Consider the following 11537-nt stretch of genomic DNA (forward strand, 5'->3'; position numbering starts at 1 on the left):
TCAGGAATATATTTGTAAAATAAATGTCAGAAGATACATTTAAAGATTAACTACAAATCAGTTTGTAAAAGCCACAGGTGGTGCTATGGTTTAGCACTTAAAAGAGCGGGAAAGAAAATCTGGTCTATGAGACATTATAAGCAGCTAAATAGCACTTAGTGGCATCATGGGGACAACAAATTGGCTTTATTTTTCTATTTGATAGTTAGGAATGTTTTCTGGTTACTCTAGCCATATCCATTTTTTGTTACTGCAGTAGCAAAGGTTTAGAATTACAACCTTATTTAGAAAAGCTATCCCCCAAATCCAGACGCAATGAAAAATAGGACACCTAATACATCAATCTATGTAAGAATAATGTAATATTTCATCAAATAATGTATTCTGGGGCTGGGAGTAACATTTCATTTACCATTTAGCATGCTGCCTATCTTAAGGAGTTTTATCAGGGTTTATATGACAATACAAAGCAAAAACATGTTGAATGTAATAATTTGAAGAAATATAATAAAAATCTTTAATTCACCAAAAAAAAAATAAAAATAAAAGCTCACCTGTGGGTGAAGTGAGTTGGTAACTTGTAGTGAGGTTGCAACAGTTCAAGTTCATGAACTTCCTGAAGAAAGCAGTTTGTCAATGACAAGTGCATATTTTCAGAATCGTTGCTCAAAAGAGTAGGGGACATTTGAAAACAAGGGGAATCATTAATTCCTGAGTTTAAGTTATTCAAGTGTGAAATAAGTGTTAATATTTCTGGTTAAACAATCTGGTTTTAGCTGGCATTCTAAAACTCTCAGATCTATATGGTATACTAGAAATGTTTAAAACGTTACTGAGACATAATTCATGGAATGCACATTTAACATTTGAACTCCCAACGCCTATAGGACCAGGACATGCCGGGAGTTCTGTGAGTCTGGAAAGACTCTGCTGTTCTCTCCAGCACACTGAAGTCTTCACACAGGACCAAACATTTTGAGACCTGAGGAGCACCCATCCATAAAAATCCAAGGTCATGGCTGGTTTCCTACCTTGGCTCTTGCTACCCCTGACCTTCCCTTCCTTGTCCACTCTGCCTGAGAGATGATGAGAATAACATCTGACCCCAGTGGTGAGAATGAAGTGAGGCAAAGAAATGAAAGTTCCCTGAATTCTGACTTTGACAAACGAAGAAATAGGCATGCTGTTGATTGACATCTGCACTACCCACTCTTCAGAACCTGTCCTAGACCTAGCTGTCACTGCTACTGTTATGAGATACCGTCCTTCATTTCTCCAATTTGGGTACCTATTTATGTCTCCAATATTTGGTTTTCAGGATTACATGAGAAAAGACATGCAAATAAAGCTTACAATCAACTTTAAAGGAAAGTATTTGGATTTGACAATTTTTATGTTTCATTATTTATTTTGTATAAAATGAATAAATAAATATAAATATGAACAACTGTCTGAGATAGTTATTGGTATGACCCTCACTAAGCACAGCTTCCTGGAAAAGCTCTTATGAAAATTCAGCCCAGGCAGGGCTCCTCCTGGTCCATCTTCAAGCTCTGACATTTGCATTCAATCTCAGGTGCAGAACAAGCATTCGGGGATCACTGCTATTCACCAGAAAGGCTTTGTCTGTTTTGCCAACACCATCTGCTTTATTGACAGCCACAATAAATTTTCATGGACACTGAGAGACAGAGAGTTAACAGAACCACACAGAGAGGTCTCAGGGGCAGCTCACTGATGCCTGCTTTGTCTTGATGCTCAGCTACCTCTGTGTAGACACTGAACACAGGTCAAGGGCTTGTTAACCTTGTCTGTACTTCTAGAGGTCATTTTCAGTCTCTACAGGGAAAACAGCATCCACAATATTTGAGGCAGGATTTTTATATAGTGACAAAATAAGTTAAAAGGGCAATGAACATAAAATGTGCCCCACCTTTCTTAATGAAATCAATAGTGGCTTCTTCCACATTTTCAATTAAAGAAATTAAACCTTTCCAATTTTCTGCCTCTGAAAGCATAACTGTTAAATTTGATTCTCTCTCAGCCTGAGGGTCTGATGTCTCTTCTCTCTAGAAAGACTAGCAGTAGCTACAATACAAAGTTATTTTTTTTAAGAAAGGAAAGTTGAAGCACATTTTCTCCCTTGTAGTATTTCCTAAACCAGATGTGATAGTCCACTTTTGACAGCCCTTGCTGGGAGGCACTGAAGCAGTGGACACACTACACGGCTTCTGATGCTGTAGCCCTAGGGTCCAGCATGACTGAGACCCACAGCAGAGGTGGACAGCAGGAGAGGTGCAGGCCCAGGGACAGAGATGGTAGGTGGGTAGGGGGTAGTAGGTGGATGATAGACAGAGGACAGAGACATGATAGACAGATAGACTTCCTGTCCATAAAATCCTAACCTGTTGGCAGATGAAGGCTGAGCTCTTTGGAGAATTTGAGATCTTTCCCATGAACTGAAATCACACCTCTGTCCTGTCAACCTCTGAGGACAAAGTGGAGCAAGGAATGGACACAAATAGCTGCAGTGAAGACAGGGACAGAGTTTTCTGAGAGGACACAGGAGAGAGGGGACAGTGAGGGAGAGGCTCTGCCACTGTTCTGGAGTATAGCACCCCAAGAACACACAGGACCAGGGACCCAGTCTGCTCCACATCCTGGGCCTGTCCCACCTGCTCTCTTACTCTTCTTTAGGCACCTGTGTACGTTTCATGGGAACAGCCTGGTGCATGTTTAACTTGGGGAATTGGTAACAATTTTGTTAGACAAACACACAGCCAACTTATTAGCCAGCAGCATCCAGGAATTGCTGACCTTGCTCCACCTTTCACAGAGTCTCTGAGGTCCTACTCTTCTTATTTCCTTCTAGTACAGACTGAAATCCAGGGTCTCAGGGTCTCTGCTTAACATCACACAAGTGACTCAAGACAGGGCCGTGTCCCACCCCAGGGTGAAGCAGAGCACCTTACTGCCTCAGTGTCCTTAGAAAACAGTGTCCTCCCTCTGCCATGAACAGCTCGGGTCTTGTCCACTCACCGTGTGTCATCAGGGAAAAATGAACATGCTCAGGACACTTACTTCCAGCATTGCTGTGACCCTAGGAGTCATCTCCATGTGAAGCAAGGACAGCCTTTCTCCCTCTGCAAAGTTGTAGTCTTGGGACATCTAATGCAGCTTCCTATCAACCATCTGAAGCATAAGAAGGAATATATACTCCTATGTCCATAAATAATCCCAAATAAAAATACACTCCTTAAGATGTTGCAGCAAATAAATTCTATATGAAAATTCGAAGATGAGAACACATTTCTATTTGTCAGAAAAAAGGTGATAGAGAAAGATGAGGAAATTCCGTGAGGACCTACCTAACAGACCACCTCAACAGCAGGTCAGCAAGCCAAGCACAGCCATGGCCCTGGGCTCCAGGGCCACCTGCCTGGCTGAACTCACCTCAGAGGATGCTGCACCTCACCCAGATGGCCAGGGAGTGTGGCCTGGCTAAGTCACCAGGAAGAGGAGGGTGGCGTCACCCCTGGTTTAAGATGCTCACAGGGGACTGGATGAGACATGTCTGTTCACACATCCTCTGGGGCCTGGAGGACACTGAAGTTAGAGCTAAGGAAGCAGCAGAGCTCTCTGGGGCACAGCTCTGGGTCATCCTCATCCTGCCTTGTCTCCCTATTTGTTCAACTCCAGAGTTCACCAATGTTAACAATCCTCTCCACTCTCACACTGTCTACCACGCCTGACCAGTGACATGTAGGAGGAGTTAGTCTGGATTGGTTTATCAAACACACAGTGTGTGTGTGTGTGTGTGTGTGTGTGTGTTTGTGTGTGTGTGTGTTTGTGTGTGTGTGTGTGTGTGTGTGTATGTACTCATGTGACCATGAAGTGGATTCTGTGAGACACTATTATTATAGGGATAAAACCTAAAGGTCAGAGTTCAGCTAATGCATCAAAACTATCACTCTGGTCAGTGTTGTGGCAAACTAGACAGAGGATCCACCCCACATCTTCCCCCAACTCTCTCACCTCCCTGCATGTGTTCCTTGTTTCCTGTCATTCATGGCCATCCAGGTTGCTCTAGTTTAGAATTTAATTTTAATATTTTTGTTTTTATTTTTATTACTGACATGCAAATTATTGAAAAGTCTCAGAGCACAAACTGGTTCAATGAGAATTTAAATTTTAAAATTTAAATTGTCCTTTAAAAATTTTAAAATTGTCCTTTAAATGTTAAATCCCTAGAGTGGAGATGTAGCTCAGTGGTAGAGCTCCTGCCTAGCATGCCTGAAGTCCTGAGTTCAATGCAATAAAATGAGATGAAGTCCTATTCTGCCTAAAAAGTGCAAGTGTTTCAAACATCTGTTGAGTGTACATCATGTCGTATCAGTTTGGATAAAATAGGAAGACAGAAGCAGGCCCACCATCCTGGAATTTCTAACCAATTCCCTCTCAACTTTGCTCCTGTGTACATTCTGAGCCATGCTGGTCATTTCCCCTGAGCGGAGGTTTTGTGATGGCCTTGCTCTACCACACTGTCTGTTGGTCTGGCTGTCTCCTGCAGCCACCTGACCTGCAGGGCATCAACCTGCAGATGACTTGTCCTGTTTCCTTGGTCTCCTGGTTTCCTGTAAAGCTGTGAGATGCAGCCTTGTGGGCTATTACAATATGAGTGGAATAAACAAGCTGGTTGTTTTCTCTGGATATGGTTCCTGGCAGCTGCAGCATCTGGAGGTGACAGGGACCCTGTGGGCTCTGGGCTCCTGCACCCAGAAGGCAGGTTGCAGTTCTGGCAGCACTGCAGGATGTGGGCATTTCCAGTCAATCAGCAAGATAGACATCTAGCAAGGGCTTCTCATAAAAACAGAGACATAAAACTGCTCAGTTCCCATTCTGCCAAGGAACTAATCTTCCTGCCTTCCCATTCCTGACATGGTTTCCCTGTGTGGGTGTGTGTGAGGTGACCTGTGCTTGGTGTTAAGTCCTCTTGAACAGCAAAAGGGTGTCATTACTGGACTTCCCCCTCTGCCTGTCCTTAGAGTCTGGCTGAGGTGTGTACAGCTGCCCTTGCTCTCTTTGGCCTTCATAACATACAACACCCTCCCTGTCCCTTTGCTTCAGTCTTTCCTCACAGTGGGGTGAGTCTTCAGGAGGCAGTTCATAATTGGGCTTGATGGTTTCATAAATTCAGCCCCTCTGTTCATGTTGGAGAAGTATTATACAAATGTCTGTCCTAAGACAAATTCTAGCACATAATGTTCTTTAGTGTCCTGCAAGTTCAGTTCTGTCTGCCCACTGATTGTTCTGAAGTCAATGGGGGAGAGTTGTGGTCACCTGTCCTCTTTCAGTTCTTAGTAATGTTGAATACAGAGAGTGGTTGTGGGGATCAGAGACAGGTCTGTGCCCTTGGTGCTCCGGTTCTGCTATGAATAGATGTCTCCTCTGGACTTTGGGTAAATTGGGGAAGAAAGGGCTCAGAGCAGCAGATGAGCTTCCACCATGCAATGGTATTCAATAACTGTCTCAAACATATTCAAGCATATTTCATAGTGGGGTACTGGTGAGTGTCTGCAGGGTTCCTGAATGTCCTATGCAGGAGGTTGCACACTCACACAGCTGGAAATGCTAGAGTGAGCTCCTCCAGAACCACATCTAAAGCCGAGTGTGTGAAGGGCAACTTCCACCAGGTTGCACTCAGGCTGCTCCCTCCTTTATTCTCCACTGAGCACAGACTGCACATAGGGAAAAAGGCCCTGTCCTGCTCTGGAGGATCAGGCCCACAGAGGGTGAAGACAGCAAGTAGGAATCAGACACTAACCAGACCCCTAGGAGCAGGGATTTGGTGCGCACACCTGGAATCAAGGGCTTATGTTAAATTTCTGCATTCAGTAGAAGACAGTTTCCCCGGTTCTTAGCAGAGTTATTTTATAAAAGATCCCTCATAATTGCTTTTGTGTATTCTAACTCCAATATGTTCGTTGTGCTCAACTTAATGTCAATGTGTTTGAGGCTATTAAATAATTCTAGGACTTCTCCACAGCAGGTAACTGTGGAGAAAAGTTTGCATGCACATATTTAATCATATCAGATGTTAGGATAAAGTTAAATTTCCCAACTTTAACCAACTTTCCAAAATAAATAAGAATTCCCTATTGAAAATGTTGCTGAGATAAGCAGTTGTCAGAGCTTTGACATAGGGCCTGCCTGAGTCAGGAGTGTCAATCATGTGAGTGTGAACTTGGGAGGAGTGAGAATAGGTCTGCAGAAGGCCACTCCCCAGCACCTTCCTGCTGCTGTGTCACAGCAAGTGTTCTGTCCTGTCTGAAAAATAAGGCTTGAGGGACAGCATCCCCAACAGGGATCAGGAGCCAGAACGTCACTATGGTACCCCTGGACACATCTGTGCAGAGAAAAGATGTGTGGGCTCTCTCTCTTCTAGCAAGGAGGTCCACGGAACAGCATAGAGGAGAGTGTGGCTGCAGAGTCACTAATCAAGACCTCTGAGACCAAGCAGGAGGCAGGTCTGATTTTATTGAGCAGTTACCATGTATATATATTCAGGCAGCAGCTAGGCAGATTATAGGCAGCAATCAGTGCAATTTCTTCTAACTGTCCTTGAAGCCACCAATCAAGGAGTGGGCTATGGAGCAAGCACAGGGACTGCAACACATGGCCTCATGCCCAGGGCTGTGCCTACAGGGGTAAGTGGCCTGCTGCTCACGTGCCTAGCACAAGGGGAGTGGCCTGCCACCCAGAAGCCCTTAACATATGCCATGTATGCAGTACTCCATGCACTTGTCCCTACAAAGAGCAACTGTTTGAAAATGTGTTTGAACTTTAGATTTCTTAGTACATGTTTTGATCTTCTCCTTTTTCTAAAATATATCTATGTTCATTAAATATATTGTACTGAAGTAAGTGTAGTGTATAATATTTTGTGAATTATATTACATATTTCATATTTCAAATTGAATTAATGAAGTACATATATAAGACTTTCCTTATAGAAATTTGACACTAAATTTTTTTTACTAAATAATTTTAATGATTTTATTGGTGCATTATAGTTATACATGATAGTGGGTTTTATTTTGAAATATTAGTATGTGCATGAAACTAAATTGCCACCTTTCAGCCCCCTGTACTTCCCCTTCCCTTCCCCTTTCCTATTCCCTGACCTCCTTCCTGTTGTAATGGCCTTCTTTCTATTTATTTGTTGTTTTTTAAATTAGCACTGGGCAGATAAACATAAGGGTGGCCTTCCCTGGGGGTTTACATATGTGCACAGAATAGTTTGGTGAACCTCATCTCTCAGCTCCTCCTCTCCCCATCCCTGCTCACCACCCCAACCCTTCCACTCCACTGTCTTCCCTTCTTGAGGTCCACTCTTTCCCCCATTCCTTATTTTGTTCTAACCCATATAAGAGAGAAAACATTCCACCCTTGGTTTTCTTACTCTGGCTTATTTCACTCAGCATGCAGTTCTCCACCTCCATCCCTTTGCTCCATCTCCATCCACCTACCAGTAAATGACACCATTTCATTCTTCTTGGTGGCTGAGTAAGCTAAGCCATATTAGTCCACATTTTCTAGATCCATTCATCTCTTCACAGGCTCCTGGGCTGGTCCCCTATCTTGGCTCTTGGGAGTTGTGCTGTAAACGTGGATGGATGTGGCTGTGTCACTATACTAGGCCAATTTTAGTTTTTTTTTGATGAATACAAAGGAGTGGGACAGCAGTGTCATTTCAGGGTTCCATTCCTAGTTTTTTATTATAGCTAGTGTTTTCCCAAGTATTATTCAAAGGATTATAAAACCTAGGAAGGCTGGGGAAATCTATGGGCAGGAGCACCATGAGGATGAAAGGGGTTAAAAAAGACCCATCTCTCTATTCACTGAAACACCCCAAGTGGTGACCTGGGTCAATGCATGAAATAAATACATGAGACCTCTTATCTGAAGCCCCCACAATGAATGGGAGGAAAAATTGTCAGACATCTGCCTCCTCTGTTATCCTCTCCTCTCTGCTTTACCCTCCCTCCCCTCCTCTCCTCTCTTCTATGAGACACTGTTTTCCTGCAGTGTAATTGGGGAACAGGCTGCAGAGTGATTCATCAAAATACAATTTCCTGGATTATGATTTTTATATAAGCTGTTTCTAGGATGTTTTTCCATTGAGAGAAGATGAACTTCTCTAGACAAAGGACCTCCCTGGACATATTCCCAGCTGACCTCCTCTTAGCTATCTGTGGCCACTGCATCTGAACACAACTTCAGAGGGGGAGAAATGTCCAATCAGACCAGAGTGACTCACTTCATCCTCAGGGGCTTCTCAGACATCCCAGAATGGAGGCCAGTGGTCATTGTCTCTTTCCTGTTGGTCTATGCCTTTGGCCTCCTAGGGAACATGTCCATCATCACAGCTGTGCTTAGAGACAGCTGCCTCTACCCACCCATGTACTTCTTCCTGAAGAATTTTGTGTTTTCTGGACCTGAGCTACACCTCGGTCACCATCCCCAGGCACTGGCTACCACCCTACAGGGCCCTGGGGTCATTTCCTACCTCGAGTGTGTGGCTCAGCTTATGTTTTTCACGCTTGCTTCAGCTGAGTGCTTTCTGCTCACGGCCATGGTTTATGACCTGTAGGTGGCCATCTACAGGCCCCTGCTCTATGGGACCATCATGAGCCACGGACTGTGCTGGGCACTGGTGGTCCTGGCCTGGGTGGGCTGGACCCTCTACTCAGCCTTCCACACCGTCAACACCTTTCCCTGCCCTTCTGTTGGCCTGACGGAGTGGAGCACTTCTTTTTTTTTTTTTTTTAATTTATTTTTTAGTTGTAGTTGGACACAATACCTTTGTTTTATTTATTTATTTTCATGTGGTACTGAGGATCAAACCCAGGGCCTCACACATGCAAGGCAAGTGCTTTACCACTGAGCCACAACCCCAGCCCCAAGTGGAGCACTTCTTCTGTGACACCCCCACTCTCATGAGGTTCTCCTGTGCTAACTTCCACCCCAGGGAGGAGGTGGGCTTTGCCTCATCTTGAGCTCCTTCATCCTCACCGTCCTCTCCTACATCCGCATCCTCTCCACCCTCCTGCGGATGTCCTTGGGGGACGGCCGCTGGAAGGCCTTGTCCACCTGCTTCTCTCACCTGATCACCCTCCTTCTGTTTTACGGCAGTAGGGGTTTCACCTATCTGAGGTCTGTGTCTCAAGACTCCCCCACCCAGGGTCGCCTGGCACCGTCTTTTACTCCATCCTCACCCCTCCCTTGAACCCCGTCATCTACTCTCTGAGGAACCAAGACATGAAGGTCGCGCTGCAAAGGGTGAGCTGTCAGCGGAGTCTGAGCGCTGGGTGCTGCACACCTGGCCTTGGTCAAGGGGTCTGATGCCCAGGGGGTGCAGACACCCTCCTCCATCCCTCCCCTGCTCTCCTGCTGAGTCTCCCCTGTGGATGGACGTCCTTACCCACCACCTGCTCCTTCTCCTGTCTCCCCAGAAGGTCTTTCACTTCAATGGTTTTACATACAGTTCCACCACAGAAACATACAAATCTTGATTTCTTCATATTATTCCATAAAAATCATTTTGAAATAATTCTTCTTCTATTTAGTAAATCTGTAAGAATTCTTTTTTTTTCCTGTGAGTTTTTCTGGAATGGTATTCTCAAATCTTTATCATCACTCTCATGCTGTGGCCCCTAATAATGAATGAATTTCCTTTTTTTTCTTTCTTGACATCATTTCCCTGAATATAACAGGAGGAACACATTTTTAACATTTCTAAAATATACTGATTCCCCCCCTATATTCCAAACTGCCTGACCATTCCTGATGCAACTATTCAGCCCATTCTCTGCTTAGACAAAGAGTAGAATGCATTGTCTTTGATCTTTAACTTTCTAAATATCATGAATTTCCAGTTCTCACAGGTTTTTCCTGAACATTTCATAATCCTTTACTTGCTATTCCTTGTTAGTCTCCTTAGTCTTTCGTTATCTGTTGTCTACAATCAATCAATGTTTATTCAATTCAGTGTTTTTTTAAGCACCGCCTCCCTTTTTTTTTCTTGAAGAAAGAACACTGTATTCAGACAACAACTGAAACATCCAGATACCAAGTGGATGTTACGGACACTGGGTGGTCTCAGGGCTGAAGCTGGACTCTGCCCTTCTCCACCACTGTTTTGTATGGTTGTATTTTCAGAAAATTTAGAATTCCATCCCTGGGACAGAATTAAACTACAGTTGCAGTTCCTTTTCATGCTTGTCTCCCTTTTCCAACTATTGATAGCAAAGTACCAGGTTATCTTAATTTATTTGTTTTTTTTAAAATTTGTTGGTTCTTTTTAGTTATACATGACAATAGAATCCACTTTGACTTTATTATACAAGAATGGAATATATATTATTCTCGTTAGGATACCATTCTTGTGCATGTACAAGATGGTGGGATTCACTGTGTTGTTTTCCTATGGGTACAGGGGTAAATTGCATCACATTCATTCCACTGTCTTTCCTTTTCCTATCCCCCATTTCCCATTGTCTAATCCACTGAACTTCTACTCTTCCCCTCACCACTCGAGTTGTGTTAGTATCCACATACCAGAGAAAACATTCAACCTTTGATTTTTTGGGATTGTTTATTTTACCTAGCAGTATAGTCTCCAGATCCATCTATTTGCTGGCAAATGACAGAAAGTCATTCATACTTATGCTTGAGTAATACTCCATTGTGTATAAATACCACATTTTCTTTATTAATTCATCTATTGAAAGGCATATAGGTTGGTTACATAGCTTAGCTATTGTGAATTGAGCTGCTATTAACATTGATGTCGCTGTCTCACTATAGTGTGCTGATTTTAAATCCTTTGGATATAAAAATATATACTAAGGAGTGGGATAATGGGATAACCGGGTCAAATGTTGGTTCCATTCTAAATTTTCTAAGGAATCTCCCTACTGCTTTTCAGAAAGCTCACCCTAATTTACAATTCCATTAGCGATGTATCAGTTAATCTTTTTCCCACATCCTCACCAACATCTATTGTTACTTGTATTCTTGATAATTACAATTCTGACTATACTGAGACAAAATCTCAGTGTAGATTTAATTTGCATTGCTCTAATTGTTATGTAACTTTTTTTCATTATTTTGTGACCTATTGTAATTCTTCTTCTGTGAACTGTTCAGTTCCTTAAACACATGGATTATTGCATGCTCTTATAGTAAAGAGGCTTCTTCAGGGGCTCTTGCCATTTCTATCTGGAAAATCATGATTAGCAGCATGATTTCTGTTATATTTCATCTTCTGAAGCACATTTACATCATCCTCACTCAGCTGTCCTTGAACACGTCCCACACTGAAGGTGCCAGGATTGCTTCTGCATCCTCATTCTCTGTGGATAGTACAATGTGGAACAATTAGAACTTGGACTTTCAACATCACTTCCTCTGTGGTATGCAATGCTACTCTGCAGCAGTCAGCAGGGCATGACTGATTTTCAGATTTAAATTTA

General features: G+C 43.2%; 1 pseudogene; it reads left to right on the top strand.

The window, feature by feature from the left end:
* Window positions 1–8293: 8293 nt before the first annotated feature.
* LOC144367218 (olfactory receptor 8I2-like) lies at window positions 8294–9405 on the top strand (annotated as a pseudogene).
* The last annotated feature ends 2132 nt before the right edge of the window (window positions 9406–11537 follow it).

The sequence above is a fragment of the Ictidomys tridecemlineatus genome, chromosome 1 (assembly GCF_052094955.1).
Source record: "Ictidomys tridecemlineatus isolate mIctTri1 chromosome 1, mIctTri1.hap1, whole genome shotgun sequence".
Taxonomy (NCBI): Eukaryota; Metazoa; Chordata; class Mammalia; order Rodentia; family Sciuridae; genus Ictidomys; species Ictidomys tridecemlineatus.